Genomic DNA, 18997 nt, shown 5'->3' with positions numbered 1-18997 from the left:
GGGTCGCTGGCCAGAGCGACGTCGCAGGAGCAGGTGAGTGCATGTGAAGCTGCCGTAGCGATAATAATCGCTACGGCAGCTATCACTAGATATCGCACGTGCGACGGGGGTGGGGACTATCGCTGCAGCATCGGTAACACATTGTTACCGATGTCGCAGCGCGCAAAGCCCGCCTAATAGGGTCAGCCTCCCTTGTATATTACCACATTATGTGTTTCTATTGAAGTATTGTTTGTTATAAGACTATTTCTCATTTTTAGTATTTAATTTTATAAAATCTAAATTTTAGGAGTTTAAAGGAACCTCTCACCAAATTTGGTGACTATAAGCTGCGGCCACCACAAGTGGGCTCTTATATACAGCATGTTCGAATGCTGTATATAAGAGCCCAGGCCGCTGTGTAGAACCTAAAAATGACTTTATAATACTCACCTAAACGGTTGATATGGTGCAGACTGCTCAGATGGGTGTCTCCGTTCTCCGGGTGCGACGCCTCCTCTTTTGGCCATCTTTGTCTTCCTTCTTCTGAAGCCTTGGTGCATGACGCATCCTACATCATCCACACTCGCCGGCAATGAGGTCCTGCACAGGCGCACTTTGATTTGCCCTGAGCAGGGCAGATCAAAGTATTATAGTGCGCATGTGTGTCGCCCTGGGCAAGCCAGGGGACACAGGTCACACACCACCACACCCTACATCCCAGGTAGAAACATCTAAGCTAACCAAAAATCCTTGTTGCCTTCCTCCAGAGACTGATGATTCACACCAGGGGGTGGGCCAGGCGGTTGGCTCCGCTCACCGAGGAGATCACAGTTCTGGAGGCGGGAGAAACCAGGCAGATGAGGAGAGATAGAGTTTGGAGGAGGAAGTGGAAGGAGTGGAGGAGTAGCCCAGACAGGGCTAAAGTAAAGAGCTAAGTAAAAGTGAAGGAAAGAAAAGTAGTAAAGGAGGAAAGCAAGAGTGGTGACAGAACAGCAGGAGTGTGCAAAGCCTGAAGAGTCCAGCTAAGTGCAGGGCAGGTCAGCAAGGTCAGCAACGGCGGTGACTGTCTGAAGGGGGACCGTTTGGAAGTTCCTGGAAGGACCCCGTAGGCTGTGTGCCCGGTGGTCTGGAGCAGTGTTCCGAAGGACAGTCAACACCAGGGCAGGGGCCTCTCGGACCCCGGCAAGGCTTGGAGTCGCCACAATTTGCCGAATCCGTCAGTGAAGGGGACGTAGATCCCCCAACAACCAAGTCCCGATTGAAGGCAACAGCCCAGCCAGTGTAAGAGAGACACCGCCACCGCCAAGGCACAAGTTTCTTAGGGCCAGCGCCTGCGGGCAAAGATTAGAGCTCCCCCGGTCCAGCTTGAAGCCGGGGAGCGGGTTACCGGTGGGGACCCATCGCAACCAACAAGTACACCAAGGTGCTAGGAAAAGGGACATCACCGTCATCTACTGGGAGAGCAAGTGCAGCCGTCCGTGGGACCGTCTTACCAGCCGTCTGGTTTACCGTAAAAACTGTGTCAACGTCTCAGGCTGAGTGAGTACCACAGTGCCGCAAGGCACAGCGCTGCCCCCGCGTCCCTGCGCCCACCAGGCCCTACACCCCCCAAGCCATCACCGGGCCCCGGGATCACCAACCCCTACCCACGGAGGGGCAACACAACACCTGGCTGCTCCGCATCACCATCCCCGGGATCCCCATCCAGAGCAGCGGTGGTGCAATCACCACAACCGTGGGTGGCGTCACGGACTATAAACAATCCCCACACCCAACAAACCCCTTTCACTCACGGGCGAGGAGTGCCGCTCGAGAAACCCCCGGGATCCGGCCTACAGCTCGAGCCACCACTGAGCAGCGGCCGCCGGACCCGAGCAGAAGGGGTGAGCGTAGTGTGCTGACACCCTCCTCCCCGCCCACGACACATGAGTGGGACCTCAATGCCGGCGTGTGTGCATGACGTAAGATGCGTCATGCACCCAGGCTTCAGAAGAAGGACAAAGATGGCAGAAAGAAGAGGCGCTGCACCTGGAGAACGGAGACACCCATCTGACGAGTCTGCACTGCACCGACCATTTAGGTGAGTATTATAAAGTCATTTTTACGTTCTACACAGCAGCCTGTGCTCTTATGTACAGCTTGCTAGAATGCTGTATATAAGAGCCCAGTGGTGGTGGCCGCAGTTTATAGTCACCAAATAAGGTGATAAGTTCCCTTTAATTTTTGCTTTTGGACTTTCTATACTTCTAAATTTATCTTTTCACTATTCCAAATGAAATACTTCAGACCGGACCAGTTACAACAAGAATATCAGGACTATTAGTATAAGAAAATTGCACTGGTCCACATTTGGAAAAAAAAAAAAAAATCCTGCGGACTTAAATATTTGTACTGATTTTATCAAAATGAAAGGTACTTACTCCAGATATGAATGAAAAAATATGTAGAACGTCAATTTTTTTCATAAACAACAAGTGCTTGATGAAAGGTTTTAAAATAGAATAGCATGGGAAATAAAAAATTCTGAAGAAGTGATAGCATATTTGTTTCATACAAAAAAAAAAACAAGTCAATCACAAACCAAGAGAGCAGGAGTTGAGTAAATTATAATTGGTAGGGAGAAATTTTCTCTTTTTGGATGCTCTGGAATGGTTATGAATAAGGTCGTCACACTGTAAGCACCAGCAGTAGTCTGCCATCATGTTTGTACGCCATGTACCTTGATATCTATGTTCCAGTATCCTGATGTTGAAACAAAGTCCTTTTTAATAGTTAAATTTGCTGCGGCTTGTAAGCCTCTTGAACGATTGAAGCTGCTGTCGGTTTTCACTCTGCTTATATAGCTGTATATGAAAGGAGGGGATCATGCTCAGCATCAGTATGCCACAGTACATATTGACATTCATGGTTCCCTCAATGAACTATAGTTCACCACAGCTGGAAGCACTCATGCAGCTCCAAACGATGACACTCGCACCACTATGGTTGACTATAGCCAAGACACACTTGTCTTTGTACTCCTCACCTTGTAGCCACCACACACGCTTGACACCATCTGAACCAAATATGTTTATCTTGGTCTCATCAGACCACAGGACATGGTTCCAGTAATCCATGTCCTTAGTCTGATTGTCATCAACAAACTGTTTGTGGGCTTTCTTTTGCATCATCTTTAAAAGAGGCTTCCTTCTGGGACGACAGCCATGCAGACCAATTTGAAGCAGTGTGCATCTTATGGTCTAAGAACTGACAGGCGTAATCTCTGCAGCAATGATGGCAGAACTCATACATCTATTTTGAAAAGACAGCCTCTAGATATGATGCTGAGCATGTGCACTCAACTTCTTTGATTTAGTATAGTGAGGTTTGTTTTGAGTGGAATCTGTTGTTAAAACGCTGTTTGGTCTTGGCCACTGTGCTGCAGCTAAAAACGCGTTGTCCATTTTAGTCTGGAATGTCACCTAGGCTATATGTGGAGCTGTAAATCAATATGGATAAAAAAAATGTTAAGATGCATATTAATCAAAATAAGATCTCTTGTCTTATTAAACTCTCATGTATAACATGTTTGACAGATTGATACAGTATTGGAGCTGGTCACTGCTGAGGTCAGGTTTTTTCACAGATTCAGTCAATACTATAGACCAAAAGTGGTCTTCAGCTTTTTACACAGATCTTGTGTCTGTGGTCCAGCAGCTGAAAGAATACAAATAACGCTGACTGGTCTTGTCCAGTAGTGAAGAGGTTAAGATCACAAGTCCTTTAAAAGGCTAATTTGCCCACGAGTGGCTGGCTCCCCGTTCCGTTCCTGAAGACAGTATTCTTTCTATTTGCGATGAATTGGATCAATTTGAGGCTGATTGTCTCTTTCCAGTGCATTGTCCCACCAGAAGACATCCATGCCCTTGGTAATACCTTACGCATGTGGTGATTGAACTTGAGGCCTGACACTTGTCAGCTGCTTATAATTCCAGCTACTGGCAGTCTTGTTCACACATAAATAAAGCACGACAGGCACAGATGAGTAACCTGGAAATACAATAGGCACCTGGATGAACACACAGACGGAGAGTAAGGCTGCCCCAAATATATCACAGTCATATTACTCTATGGAAGTGTCTCTGCTGTAAAATAACCATTATTCCCCGGTACTAAAATAATTCGACGCTAAGTATTGTAATACTTTTTTCAATTTGGAAAATTAACAAAATATTTTTGTTATGCTTACAGTCGTAGACATTTGTCCTGTATATTTTCAGCTATAAAGACCAAGACTATCCCAGTAGTAGAGAAGAACTCCTTACCTCGCCAACGCATTTCAGTGGCTGTAATTTTTTACATTTCTCATTCACTGACATGGCTTTATAGTGGGAAGGGGATGTGTTTTACGTGGAAGTAATTATCTTCATTGCTGTGTGGGGCCTACATGTAAATGACAGATTTAATTACAGATGCTGTATAAAAAGCATAAATATCTATCTATATATACTTTATATACACACTGTATTACTGTATATATATGTATATATATATATATATATATATATATATATATATATATATATATACACTGTATATATATATATATATATATATAAAAAAAAAATATATATATATATATATATATATATATACTGCTTAAAAAAATAAAGGGAACACTTAAACAAGGATTTTGTATCTTGGTGCTCCCTTCATTTTTGCTAGAGCTGTATATATATATACTACTCTAAAAAATAAAGAGACCACTTCCAAATTTTCAGTTTTTCTGATTTTTCTCTTTATAGGTATATTTTTGAATAAAATGTAAATTGTTCTTTTATTCTATAAACTACTGATACCAGGTCTCCGAATTTCCAAGCAAAAGATTATGAAAAGATTTTGTATTTATTTTCTGAAAATGAGAAATGGTCAAAGTAATTAAACAATGCATTGCTTTGAGACCTCAAATAATGCAAAGAAAACGGGTTTATAATCATTTGGAAACAACAATACTAACAATGTTTTAACTCAGGAAGAGATCAGAAATCAATATTTTGTGGAATAACCAAGATGTTTAATCACATCCTTCATGCGTCTTGGCTTCTTTCCACCAGTCTTTCACACTGCTTCTGGGTGACCGTATGCCACTCCTGGTGTAAAAATGTAAGCACTTCTTCTTTGTTTGATGGCTTGTGACTATCCATCTTTCTCTTGATTACATTCCAGAGGTTTTCAATGGGGTTCAGGTTTGGAGATTGGGCTGGCCATCACAGGGTTTTGATGTGGTGGTCCTTCATCTACACATTGATTGACCTAGCTGTGTGGCATGGTGCATTGTCCTGCTGGAATAAACAGTCCTCAGAGTTGGGGAACATTGCCTGACCAGAAGGAACCAACTGTTTTTCCAGGATAACCTTGTATGCGGCTTGATCCATACTGAAAACTTCCAAACTGAAAATTTCGAAGCGATCTTTTAATTTTTGCCAGAGCTGTATATATATATATTTTTTTTTTCTTTAATTTTTTATTTATTTATTTTTTATTTCTACTGTTCAGATTTTACAATTTTTCAGTCATTTAATGATCTTTGGAAACCTACCATGTGTAGGTTTTTATTTTTGATATGTATGCGATATAAAATGTGTTTAATAATACACATTTTTACTTTTTTTGTGTTTTTTAGACTATTAAAAACAGTGGACCATAATACTATACTATAGATACTCGGAATTAGGAAAAATATATTTTTATGTAAATGGGTGATATTCACTTGAATTGGCTCAGTAAAGTATATAAATTAATACATCATTACAGTGCCAAGGTGATCCATTTCATCAGTAATCACATTGCCCCCTGACTATACTAACCAAAGTGCTCCCTGACAATGCTAGCTGCAGTGCCTTATCACATTACTAGTCATGACTTGTGTTCCCTGATTATCCCCAGCTCAAAAGCTGTAAGCAGGAGCAGGATTTACTGGGGATCCTTGTGCTCAGTCAAAATATGGAAATGAGCATCCTAGCAGATCCTGTGCACACCATGACAGGTCCTGGTAGTGTAACGCACAAACTTGGGGAAGGTCCGGCGCATGGCAAGACACACGATAATAAAGGGGTTCAGCGCAACAAACAAGGGTAACATTGTGGACACTTTCACAATGGTGGGCCCTGGTACTTGGGAGAGCGATGATTGGACACCGCATGCACTTACCTGTACCCTACATTCCTAGCAAGCCCTATACAGGTTCCGCACCTGTCGCTGAGCAGGATACCTAAAATCCTAGGAAGCCATGTGATAACTCTGGCTAGTGAGGTGTCAGGAGAGGATCAATAGTCCCAAAGCTGCACTAATACAACATGACGGGAAAGTACGACAGACAGATGAAACAACAAAGGATAAGATCCAACTTCATGGCTGCAGTCAGACAGCAGGACTGCAGCCAACACTGCTTCCAAAAACAAAGGACTCAGCAGCTCCTTCCACCTCCAGGCCTAGCTTCAGAAAGAGTCAGAATAACCAGCGCCCTCTACTGAGTGATGTGACCACATATAAGGAATGGAATTGGTCACAAACTGGAAGCACTTGAGGCCAGGAATCAGAAGCTGCTGGAAAGCTGCTGGCAACAAAACTGCCATAAACCCCTTTCAGCACCAAAGGAAAGAAACACATTTATTATTAAACAAACAGAATGAGACTCAGGCCCTGAACCTGTCACAGGTGAGAGACCCCTGTAAGAGGTAACTAGTTCAGATAAAGATCGTTGGAGTGTGTTCGATGCACGTTTCTCTTCTTGAATTATTTATGGGTGACATCAAATTGGTATTTTAAATTTTGTTTCAATCAAGTTTTATATTTTTATCCTAAGGTAACACACAACACAGTGCATGCAGCGTCCACATACTGCACTACCAGCACCTTTCACTACAACACTGCTCGGATTCTTCTGCCTCCTGCTGTTGGTAATCAAACTATTATGCTGTGGTCACTCTGCATCTTTTTTTTAGATAATTTTAGAGGAGAAAACAAAAAAAAATCTAAAAAAGGCTCAAAAGAATGATTGACTTGATGTTCATAGTGTGCAATATGTTCAGTATTTTAAGCTCTTCTGATCACTCAGGCTTTCAAAAGACACATAGAATTTATTAGAAGCAACATGTACGTTCTTCATGTCGCGGGCGGGGAGGGGACGCTGCGCTCACCACGCTCGGGTCCGGCGCTGCTGCTGCTTCGCTTGCTGCTCGGTGGCTCGAGCGGTGACCGGATCCCGGGGACTCGAGCGGCGCTCCTCGCCCGTGAGTAAAAAGGGAAATGGTTTTGGGGATTTATTGTCCGTGATGCCACCCACGGTTGTGGTGAGGTTGTGACACCACCGCTGCTCTGGACGGGGATCCCGGGAGCGATGACAGGGAGCAGCTTGGATGTTGTTTTTCCCCTCCGTGGGTAGGGGGTTTGGTTGTCCCGGGGCCCGGTGAGGGAGGAATGGCAGGCGGGTTACAGGGCCTGGCGAGGTGCAGGGTCGCGAGGGCAGCGCAGTGCCGCACGGCACGGTGGTACTCACTCAGCCAATGATGAATGCAAAGTCTCCGGTAAAACAAACGGCTGGATGGACGGGTCCCACAGACGGCTGCGGTGGTTCTTCTCCCGGTAGGTTGGCGGTGACTGCCTTTCCCTGCACCTGTGTTATGTTCTTGGTTCTGGTGGCTTCCCACCGGTAACCCGCTCCCCAGCTTGGATGGAGGCTGAGGGAGCCCCTTTTGCCCGCAGGCTCTGGCCCTGGTAACTGTAGCCTTGGCGGTGACTGTATTTCCCTTCACGGTTTGAGCTGTTGCCTTCAATCGGGTCTTGACTGCTGGGAAACGGTGCTGGCTTCTCTTCGCTCCCCGATCTGGTACCGGCGGGCGACCGCCCGTCCCCGGTCCTTACAGTTCACGTCAATCAGCCTCTCCTGCAGACGGTCACCACCGTCTGCCAACCTTGCTGTATGTGCCCGGGCCACGCACCCGGACACCGTCAGTCTGCTCTGCTACCACTTCACTCCTCCACTCCTCAAACTCAACTCTTCACTACTCAACTGCACTGACTTCCTTTTCCCGCCTCCAGGACTGTGAACTCCTCGGTGGGTGGGGCCAACTGCCTGGCTCCACCCCCTGGTGTGGACATCAGCCCCTGGAGGGAGGCAACAAGGATTTTTGTTTGACCTTGATGTGCCTAGCCGGGGTGTGGGGTGTGTTGTTGTAGTACCTGTGACGTCCTGGCTTGTCCAGGGCGCCACATTCATACATTAGGAAAACATTCAAACTTATAATACAAGCTACTCGAAAGATTAAAAAGACACCCAGAAGGACTGTGGGCATTTCTCTTGTGCATTATTTCAGCAGCTCAGAAAAAGTTGGTATTGTTGCCTTCATTTCTTTATAGAGATAAAAAAAAACATCTTAAAGACCATAGAAAAAAAATCCCGGCATCCAGAAATCACAGAAAAAGAAAAGCTCAGGTAATGGCAAAAACTATAGCAATAAACGAATTACAGAATTTCAGAGATAAGGAGAATTTCTTAAAGTGTATTTTGCTTAATTTTTTTTTTTTACATTTCACAAAAAGACACAGTGTGAACACATCCTTAGGCTAACATTCCACAATGAGTGTTTGGTGTGCTTTTCATGCTGTGTATTTCCAGGCACACAGAACACAGTGTATTACAGTCCCAGAAAAGTAAGATAAAAACAAATGAGCAAAAATACCCTGCAGTTAGTGAACATATAAACAGTAATAGTACCTGTAAATATCATACAGTACTTAGTTCATACAATTTAGACCAAGAATGCTTAAAAGCCACCCAACCGTGACAAGGTGTACTTAATCAGGGTGGTCTCTAAGTCTAGCAGTTCAGCCTTGCTATGTACCAGCAGGCTTCAAAATAGATGAGGGCAGAGCAGGACCTACACATGCAGGTTTCACACCTGCTTGTGGAAAGCTATATAGATGATGCACAGCCCAAAAAGGTGGAGCCATGCCTCTACACATAAAAAGTACAAGGAATTAGAGTAAAACTGAAGGAATGAGCCGGAGCCCATGTTGGTATTAAAGGGGTTGTCCCCTAATTTTACATTGGTGGTCTATCCTTAGGGGTACTTTGCACACTACGACATCGCAGGTGCGATGTCGGTGGGGTCAAATCGAAAGTGACGCACATCCGGCATCGCTGTCGATATCGGAGTGTGTAAATCGTTTTTGATACAATTAACGAGTGCCAAAGCGTCGAAATCATATCATCGGTGTAGTGTCGGTCATTTCCATAATTTCAGAAGGACCGATGTTATGATGTTGTTCCTCATTCCTGCGGCAGCACACATCGCTGTGTGTGAAGCCGCAGGAGCGAGGAACATCTCCTACCTGCGTCCTGCGGCTCACGCTGGCTATGCGGAAAGAAGGAGGTGGTCGGGATGTTTACGTCCCGCTCATCTCCGCCACCTCCGCTTCTATTGGCCGCCTGCCGTGTGACGTCGCTGTGACGCCGCACAACCCGCCCCCTCAGTAAGGCGGCGGGTCGCCGGCCAGAGCGACGTCGCAGGGCAGTAAGTCCATGTGAAGCTGCCGTAGCGATAATGTTCGCTACGGCAGCTATCACAAGAGATCGCAGCTGCGACGGGGGCAGGGACTATCGCGCTCACCATTGCAAGCATCGGCTTGCGATGTCGTAGTGTGCAAAGTACCCCTTAGAACAAGTCATCAATGTCTGATTGGCCGGTGTCCGACACTCCGTACCTCCGTCGAGAAGCTGTTCTCAGTACTGGCGGCAGCAGCAGCCAGCCAGTACTGCTCAGTTCTGGAACTGCTCTGTCTTCTGAAAGTGAGTGTGACCAGGTACTGCACATCCGCCTCCTATTGAGATTAATAGGAAGCAGATGTGCAGTACCCAGCCAACGCTACTATTAGAAGACGGAGCAGCGCCTGCACTGAGCATTTCTGGCTGTCTGCTGCTGCGGCCAGGACCAAATACAGATGATCGGTGGGGGAAAAGGGTGTCGGATCCCGGATGATCAGACATTGATGACCTATCCTAAGGATAGCTACTCAATGTAAAGGTAGGCGGCAACTCCTTTAAGGCAATGTGTAAATGTACATTCACACTGTGGCTATTTTCCAGACAAAATATAGAACAAAAACAAAATGAACACCCTGCAGTAAGTAAATAAATTATAATAATACATGTAAATTACATAGAGTACATAGTCGACACTATTTTGATAAGTTACAGACCATTCTCATTGGGGTACACCTTGTCGCACTGGGATGGCTTTTATGTTTTTTTTTATAAAAATAGTGTCAACTAAAGGGCACTTTACACGCAGCGATATCGCTATCGATATCGCTAGCGAGTGTACCCGCCCCTGTTAGTTGTGCGTCACGGGCAAATCGCTGCCAGTGGTGCACAACATTGCTTACACTCGTCACACATACTTACCTGCCTAGCGACGTCGCTGTGGCCGGCAAACCACCTCCTTTCTAAGAAGTAGAATAGAAGCGGACGGACGGAGATGAGAGGGCCGAACATCCCACCCACCTCCTTCCTTCCTCATTGCGGGCGGCCGCAGGGACGGTGATGTTCCTCGTTCCTGCGGTGTCACACATAGCGATGTGTGATGCCGCAGGAACGACGAACAACCTGCATCCTGCAACAGCAACGATAATCGGGATTAGAGCGACCGGACAGCGATTAACGATATGGTGAGTAATTTTGATCGTTAGCAGTCGCTCGTACGTGTCACACGCAACAATGTCGCTAACGAGGCCGGATGTGCGTCACGAGATTCGTGACCCCAACGGCATCTCGTTAGCGATGTCGTTGCTTGTAAAGTGGCCTTTAGTCCCCTATGTTATTTACATGTACTATTACTATTCATGTATTTGCTTACTGCGAGGCATTTACTTACTGTTTTTATCCTTCCAGAGAAGTGTACGAGATTTTTTGTTTTACACTGTGGAAACTGACTTGTGGTGCATTTTTGAAATTTGTAACATATCAATCGCTCTTGCGCTAAATATGCATTTTATTTGCAGATAAACGTGATAAAAACGCAAGAATAAAAAACATTCAAAAAGCAGTGAAAAAAATGCAAGTATCCTAATGTAGCTGAAAGTGCTGCAGAAAATCTGCATCATCGAAAGCGCACCAAATACTCATCTTGAGAACCAAGCTTTAGGCAATGTGTTGACAGAGGTTTTCGAGACAGTCAAAAACAATGATTTTTCTAGTAGAGATCGCTTTAGAAAATGTTCTTCCTTTAGGTGTGTGCACATCTTTTTAGGTGGATTCCACTGTGGAACATCCCTGCAACACTGCCACAAAAAATGGACAAAATGCACAACAATGTAAAAACAAAATTGTAGTGGGACCTCCTTTTGAATTATGGTGGACCTGGATTAGGGAAATTAACTGTTGAATAAGGGTGTCTCTTGTCTTATTATTTAATCATTATTCAATCATTTAACGTATTATTTAATCATTTTCTCTTTTTGATTCTTTCAGGTGCGCTTTTGGGGAACGTCGTGGGACCTAAAATGGATTGCTGCAGACCATTTTTTTTTTTAATATGTATTTTAATAAATCGGTGAACGAGGGCTATAGTTGGGGGATGTTTGCTTAAATAAAATTTATTTTCATACTTTCAACTACTGAATTAGTAATGGGCATGTCTGATAGATGCCCACCCATTACTAATACCAGGGCTTGATGCCAGCTGGCAATTCACATCTGGCCTCAACCCCATTTATTTCCCCGTTTGCCACCAAACCAGGGCAACGGAAAGAGCCGAGTACAGTGCCAGAATTGGCACATCTAATAGATGCACCCCTTCTGGGGTGGCTTAAGGCTGCTATTTTTAGGCTGGGAATGGCCAAATAACCATGGCCCTTTCCACCCTAAAATAGCAGCCTTCAGTTGTCTTCTGTCCCTTAGCTGTTTTTTTGTTTTGTTTTTTTTTTAAAATGGGGTGTTCCCACACTGTTTTGTTTTTTTTTTAAATTATTTGTCCAAATAATTAAAAAAATCAGAGTGGAATCTCCTCTATTTTTTAAAAACTGCAAAGGTACTGCTGACAGCTGAGGGTTGCAGCCCACAGCTGCTGCTGTACCTCTGGCTGGTTAGTAAACTGAAAGAGAATCCCAGGTCATTTTTTTCTTAAATTATTATTTATTTCTGCTAAATAGCTGTACAAGCTATCTAGCTATCTCTCTATATATATCTATCCATTATCTATCTCTCTATTATCTTTTATTATTCTCTCCATTATCTATCATTTATCTATAATTTTTCTGGCTTTGCACATCTTTTACACATAAAAAAACCACCATTCATTTCAGTATCACACATTTTTTTCTTTGATATCGGTCACACAGATGTGTCACATAGACATACGGACAGCACACAGATGCTGTCCTCCAAAAACACAGACCATATGAACAGCAAAGTGCATTTTACAATAGTAATGGAAAGGAAGAGTCTTCCAATTGTTTTTGAAGCAATATTTCAAGTATAGTTTAAAGTGGACTCACTCAAAAAGCCTACAAAAAAGAGTTTGTTTACACTGAAGCTCCGATTCCTTTTCACCTGGAGCTGCCAAACAATTGATGGCAAAATTGCTGTCGGATCCAGTCCTCACTCCTCTTGGTATCTGGTAATGTCTCATAATGTCTGTATATGTCCCCTCTGAATTGTAAAGTGTCGCGGAATATGGTAGTGCTATATAAATAAAAATTATTATTACTTTTAGATACACCAGAAGCTTGCAGTATGATTTTAAGGATCCATTCTACCCCCATCACAACCATCAAAAGATGGTGGGTACTTAATAAAGATAAATAGGCTGTTTATCTTGGAAACATAGAATCATAGAATGGTAGAGTTGGAAGGGACCTCAAGGGCCATTGGGTCCAACCCCTTGCGAGTGCAGGCTTTCCTAAATCATCCCAGCTATATGTTATCTAGTTTCTGCTTGAAGATTTCCATTGATGGAGACCTCACCACCTCTCGTGGTCGCCTGGTCCCCTCCCTGACTGCCCTCACTGTCAGGAAGTTTTTCCTAATGTCTAATCTGAATCTCCTTCCTTTTAGTTTCATCCCATTGCTTCTTGCAGTTCCTTGTGCTAATGAGAATAGGGTAGTTCCCTCTGCACTGTGACTTCCTTTCAGATATTTATAGACCGCTATTAAGTCTCCTCTCAGCCTTCTCTCTTTCAAACTAGTCTTGGGAAAACACATTTTTACATTACCTTTTATGGAATTTTGAACTAATATGGGGTCCCCTGTATAGGATTCTTATCTTTTGCCCAGAGTGGAGAATGGCTACAAACAGTCCCTCTATAAAAACTTTCCTGTCCCCATTTGCTCAAACAGACTATTGATATGAATAGACACTGTGCAAAATTTATTTTCTCCTGTGATGGCGATGAGGGAAAATGAAATACCTACACTGAGCCGGGCTCCGTGTTTAGATAATTGTAAAGGAATCATGTTAACCAGTATGGAACTTATAAATTGCCACAATGCTGGTAATTTTCTGTATAAAAGATTTTCAGTATGTTCAATGATTTGTAACGAATTATCAGTCACAACTTGTCAGATATCTAACAATAGCATTGATATCACAGGTATGCAAAATCTGAGTTTATGAAAATGTTTCTAATCCAATGACTGATTGCTATGTTTTCTTATGCCTTTATTTATAAAAAATACTTCAATTGTTAAAGATCACATATGGATTTTGCATAAAACACACATGAAATTACATACAAGTGAGATAATATTCATGTACAATATTATACACATACTGTATAAATATATACTGAACATTCATTCTGCAACTTTGTTCAAAATTAATTCTTGCACCTGTCACGGTGATCAGGGGAGAGCTGGGACTGGGGCTCCTAGATTGGCCCACAGACTAGGAGGGGCCCTGGCTATCCCTTGTCTCAGAGATACCTCTGAACATGAGGATGTCTGTGCCACCAGTCTGACCTTGCTCCTGACCAGCTTTGATCTAACACTCCCTCCCCTCCTAACCCTGGGGAAGTTTGAGGGGGCTTTTCAGGAGTGTGTTAATGCCAACTGTGATAAAAAAACACATGAAACTAAAACTCTATCACACAGCACACAGTTATCTGACAATAAATAATAAGGAGGAAAATAAAGAGCGGGGAGGAAAAAACCAGACAACAGGAGGAATTCCACAGCACACCAAGCAACATGCAGTAAATCACCAGTTACTGGAACAAAACATCACAGGGACCAGTTTAGCAAAAGCTATAATCGGCATGGGAAAACAGATTCCACCATCTTAAAAAGGCGAGGAATAATTGTAATAGGTCTTCCCACAACAGGTGATCCCAGAGGTAACCAGCAGGTTAGGAGAGATTAACTACTGCAAGCACGAGCACTACTGAGCACACAGCTGCTTGACACCGGAGTCTCCCTGTGCAACTCAGAAGCACCAGAGAAACCACAATGTGGAGTGTTGGAGTCTATAGTGTGAACAGCGTTTGATGCTGCCATGACACTTGGTCAGTTTTGAGCCAAACAGTAAAAGCGCCTTTTCCTTTTCTCTTCAAAGTTTCTCTTGATACCTTTTCTCTTATAGAAGGCCTGTGGATGTTCTCTGTGAAGCATCCAGCAGTCTTCCCCCATCATGTATCTAGAATACTGTATATAAGTGACCAGGCCGCTCTGTAGTAGGTCATTCACACAGGTCACCATTGCGCTCCTGCACATGCAAAGCATTGTAGTGCGCAAGGGCGGGCGGTCTTTGACCTTTCCTCACACCTATGCATTACAGTACTTTGCTTTGCCCTCAGAAGGGCAGATTTTTACTGTTGAACATCATTAGCAATATTAGGCTGCCCATAGGAAAGCACAGCAAGTGCAGCATTGTGGTATATAAGGACTCACTGGTGGTGGCCAGAGCCTTTAAGGGAAAAACCTGGGACAGCTTCCCTTTAAGCATGCATTTCCATCTTTCCTAACAATGTATTACACAGTCTCCCATCTTCTGTTTTATCTCATTACCCATGTTCATACCATATTTAAGCAAACATCACCCAGCTTATGAGTTGTAAAATCTCCCAACATGAATGAAAAAATGTAGCTTGACAGTAAAGGGCCCTTGTGTATAGGGGTGGGATTCAGACGTTTCTGTCCGGTTCTGGAGAACCGGTTGTTAAAATAGCAGCCGGTTCCCAGAACCGGCAAGAAACAGCTCCGGCGATCCGGTTCCCTGTATTCATTTGTGTTAAGCTCGCTTTACACGCTGCAATGTATCTTACAATGTGTCGGCGGGGTCACGTCGTAAGTGACGCACATCCGGCATCATAAGGTACATTGCAGTGTGTGACAGGTACGTGCGATTGCGATTGAACGGTAAAACGTTCATCGCATACACATCGTACCTGTCTCTAGAATTGAACGTCAGATTGTTCATCGTACCCGGGGTAGCACACATCGCAGTGTGTGACACCCCGGGAACGATGAACAGATCTTACCTGCGTTCTGCATGATGGGATCTATATGGGGAGAGGAGGCTGCATAGATGGGAGCTATATGGGGACAAGAGGCTGCATAGATGGGAAAAGGAGCACATGGGATAAGATCTGCTGGGAAAAGAAGCCATGATGGGATGTGATCTGTAGAGGAAAGGAGCCATAATGGGATGGGATCTGTAGGGGGAAAGGAGCCACATGGGATGAGATCTGTATGGGGAAGGTCGTCCGTTCCAATTTTGGCAAGTAATGATTTTTAAAAATTGTAGAAAAACAGTTTAATACAGTATGACTGACAGTGACTGGAACAACTGGTACTGGACAGGAGAGAGAAGGTAGAGGAGGGGAAGAAGGGGAAAGAGATTTTACTTTAAATTACTTGTATTTTTTGGTTGAGGAAAGTGCGTGAAAATGGGTGTGGCTAACACAATGGGTGTGGTTACAGAATGGGTGTGGTTTTCAACTGGGCGGGGTTTACAGAGAACCTGTTGTTAAAAATTTTAATCCCACCCCTGCATTTGTACCATGTCTGCACCCTTGTCATTCCTCATCTACTTAAACAAAACTTTGCATGTGGTAACATATTACTCACTCATTTACATATTATACATATATACATAGTCTTCACATGCACATCGGTATATTTAAAATAAAGTTTACACTTAACCCATGTGCATACACACAGAAATGTTTGTCATGTATTGTTCAGATGACCAGAATATTTCTTCTCTTTTAATCTTTCCAGATTTGTAGCCATAGCTGCCATAACTTTATTAACATTTTTATATCTCCTTCACTTTAGAGATCTTGATTTTTATCTACATTTTTATTTCAGATAAAACTGAAAAAAAGAATTACATCATTTTTTTTAACCATCTATCTTCACCATAATTTGTTGGTTCAGTATATTGAAAGTGTGGCGCCCCTGAGGCTTCAGTCACCACAGAGGTACTGCACCTCAGCCAGAGTTGTAGTATTCCATCTCAGGTAAGGAAGAGGTCAACACCGGTTCACACAAGAGCACGACACCCAGGTTCAGAAACACCTCATTAGACATGGCAAAGGGCGTGATTATACCCGGAGCCAGGATGGGGGATGGAGTCTTAGGAGTGGTAATACATAGTATAAGTGGGAACACAGTGTGAAGTGTTTGAGTTTAGTCTGAAGAGCAGTGGATGAGCTGAGACCCGCGGTCTGGGGCAGGTACCGCTCGGCCCGGGCACAGACTGAAGGAGTCCTAGAGACCGCAGGAGCTAAACTTCCATGGCCTTGTTCCGCATATACTCTTCAGGTGGAAGGACTTGGCTGCAACATGGGCACAGGTCCCTAGGCTAGGGGAGTATAACCTATGGGCTCAGCTAGCAATACCAGCAGCTGAGCTCACTGCACGCACCGAAACTACCACCGCACATGAATTCGCTAGAAGGTGACCCTCAAGGACCAAAGAATAGAACTTCACGCCACCCCACAGGGATCACGGGCACTGATACAGGGTTCAGTGAGCTAAAGCGCAATGCAGGAGGGAGAAGCAAGAGCAGGATGTAGGAAACGGTATACTTTAGAAAGGTGCACCGGACTCAACCTCCAAACTACCCGGGATCAGCTGGAGCCCATCACAGTGAATCCAAAGGTGGTCCCTGGCATGTGTGTAACCGGCTACAGTGAGTAAACACCTATTGACTGCACCCCTGAGTCGCTCCATTATTCGCCTGCCCCCGCCATAATAGACTACTACTACTACCACTACCATCCGCCCTGGGGCCTAGCTCTACCTGTGGAGAGCTATACCATCCTAGTTGCCTCACCATCAGCCCCAGAGGTCCCCATCCCGCAGAGGCGGCATCACCACTTGACACATACCACAGGTGGCATCATGAGACAACCATCCTCCCGTACATCTTTATTAAATGACACCGCCAAGGTCACGGAACCGGGACATGTCACAGCGGCACCCCACAGCCAGAACCGCCGCCCGATAACGAGTCCCCCCAGGCCCCAGTGGGCGCGTCATAAGGGTTATTAGAATTACAAGGATACTTAAAATGCATGTCATATATTTACTGGTTTGTGACTAGTGATGAGTGAACCCAAACTGTACAATTCGGGATCCATACCAGATACCTAGTATCCATGCACCAACTCCAAACAGAGAGTTCTCAGGGAACTCCGTGTAACTATTCGGACTCATCCACCTGGATAATTTGGATATTTTTGTTTTCTAAAAAAGAAAGAAAATAGAGAATAAAGCAGGAGCCTTATACTTACTGAGTCTCCCGTACGGCTTTAACACTATTTCTGGGACCGCTCTTTGCCCTCATTCATATTCACTGCTTCCCCCGTCCACTGGCAGTCTCTGCGCCTGTAATTGGTTGCAGTCAGACAGCGCCCCCACCCTCTGTGACAGCGTGTGTGATTGCCTGGAATCAAACACTCTGTCTGCATCTCTATAGTGGTGTAAGAATAAATAAGTACCTAAATAAAATTGGCATGGGGTCACTAAATATTATGATACCCAGCATAGATAAACCATACAGCTACAGTCTGCTGCCCGCAGCCATGGGCTTACCTTGGCTGTGTATCTATTTTGATACCCAATGCGGCTGTTTGTTTTTTAATTATTTAAATAAACAATAAGAATTTTTGCGCCCCCCCTCAATTTTGATACCCAGCCATGATAAAGCCGACAGCTGGGTTCTGGTATTCTCAGGCTGGGGAGATCCATGGTTTTCTCCCAAGAAATTCAAATTTGGTACTGAAATGTCTGCACCTGATGTCTGAGCCTAATTTGCATCTCCTGCCAGAAAACCGCATCGAAACGGCATCAAAACAATTTTTGTGCGTTTTTTGCCAAGAGATGCAGATTTGGTGCTGAAATTTGTACACCAAATTGCTGCACCAAATTTGCATCTTCTTTAATGATACAGGTCATATTTTTGCATCCTGGGTAGGACAACATGGAACAAAAGGCACATAATTATTAAAAATATAGAGACATCAACTGTCAGATACCAGTAGTACCCCCCCTCATCACACCCCACAGTCAGATGCCAGGACCACCCCCCTCACCTCACCCCACTGTCAAATGTCAGGAGAACCCCCCTCATCACACACCACATTCAGATGTCAGGAGAACACCCCTCACTATAGCCCACAGTCAGATGTCAGGAGAAAACCCATCCCCCTCACCACACCCCACAGTCAAATGTCAGGAGAACCACCCTCACCACACCCCACAGTCAGATGTCAGGAGAACCACCCTCACCACACCCCACAATCAGATGTCAGGAGCACCCCTCTCATCATGCCCCACAAGATGTCAGGAGTACCCCTCTCACCTATCTTCCAAAGGTCCTATTAAGAGGGAGATGACAGAACACACACAGCTGAAAAGATGGTGAACTGTGATTGCTTTGAGACGGTACATATTTGAAACCAACTATCAGCAAAGATCTGGATGCACGTGTGTTATTTCCACTGTAGAAACCCATTTACCCAAAGGACGCCA

This window comes from Anomaloglossus baeobatrachus, chromosome 1 (genome assembly GCF_048569485.1).
Source record: "Anomaloglossus baeobatrachus isolate aAnoBae1 chromosome 1, aAnoBae1.hap1, whole genome shotgun sequence".
NCBI classification, from domain to species: Eukaryota; Metazoa; Chordata; class Amphibia; order Anura; family Aromobatidae; genus Anomaloglossus; species Anomaloglossus baeobatrachus.
This window is presented reverse-complemented; position numbering follows the sequence as displayed.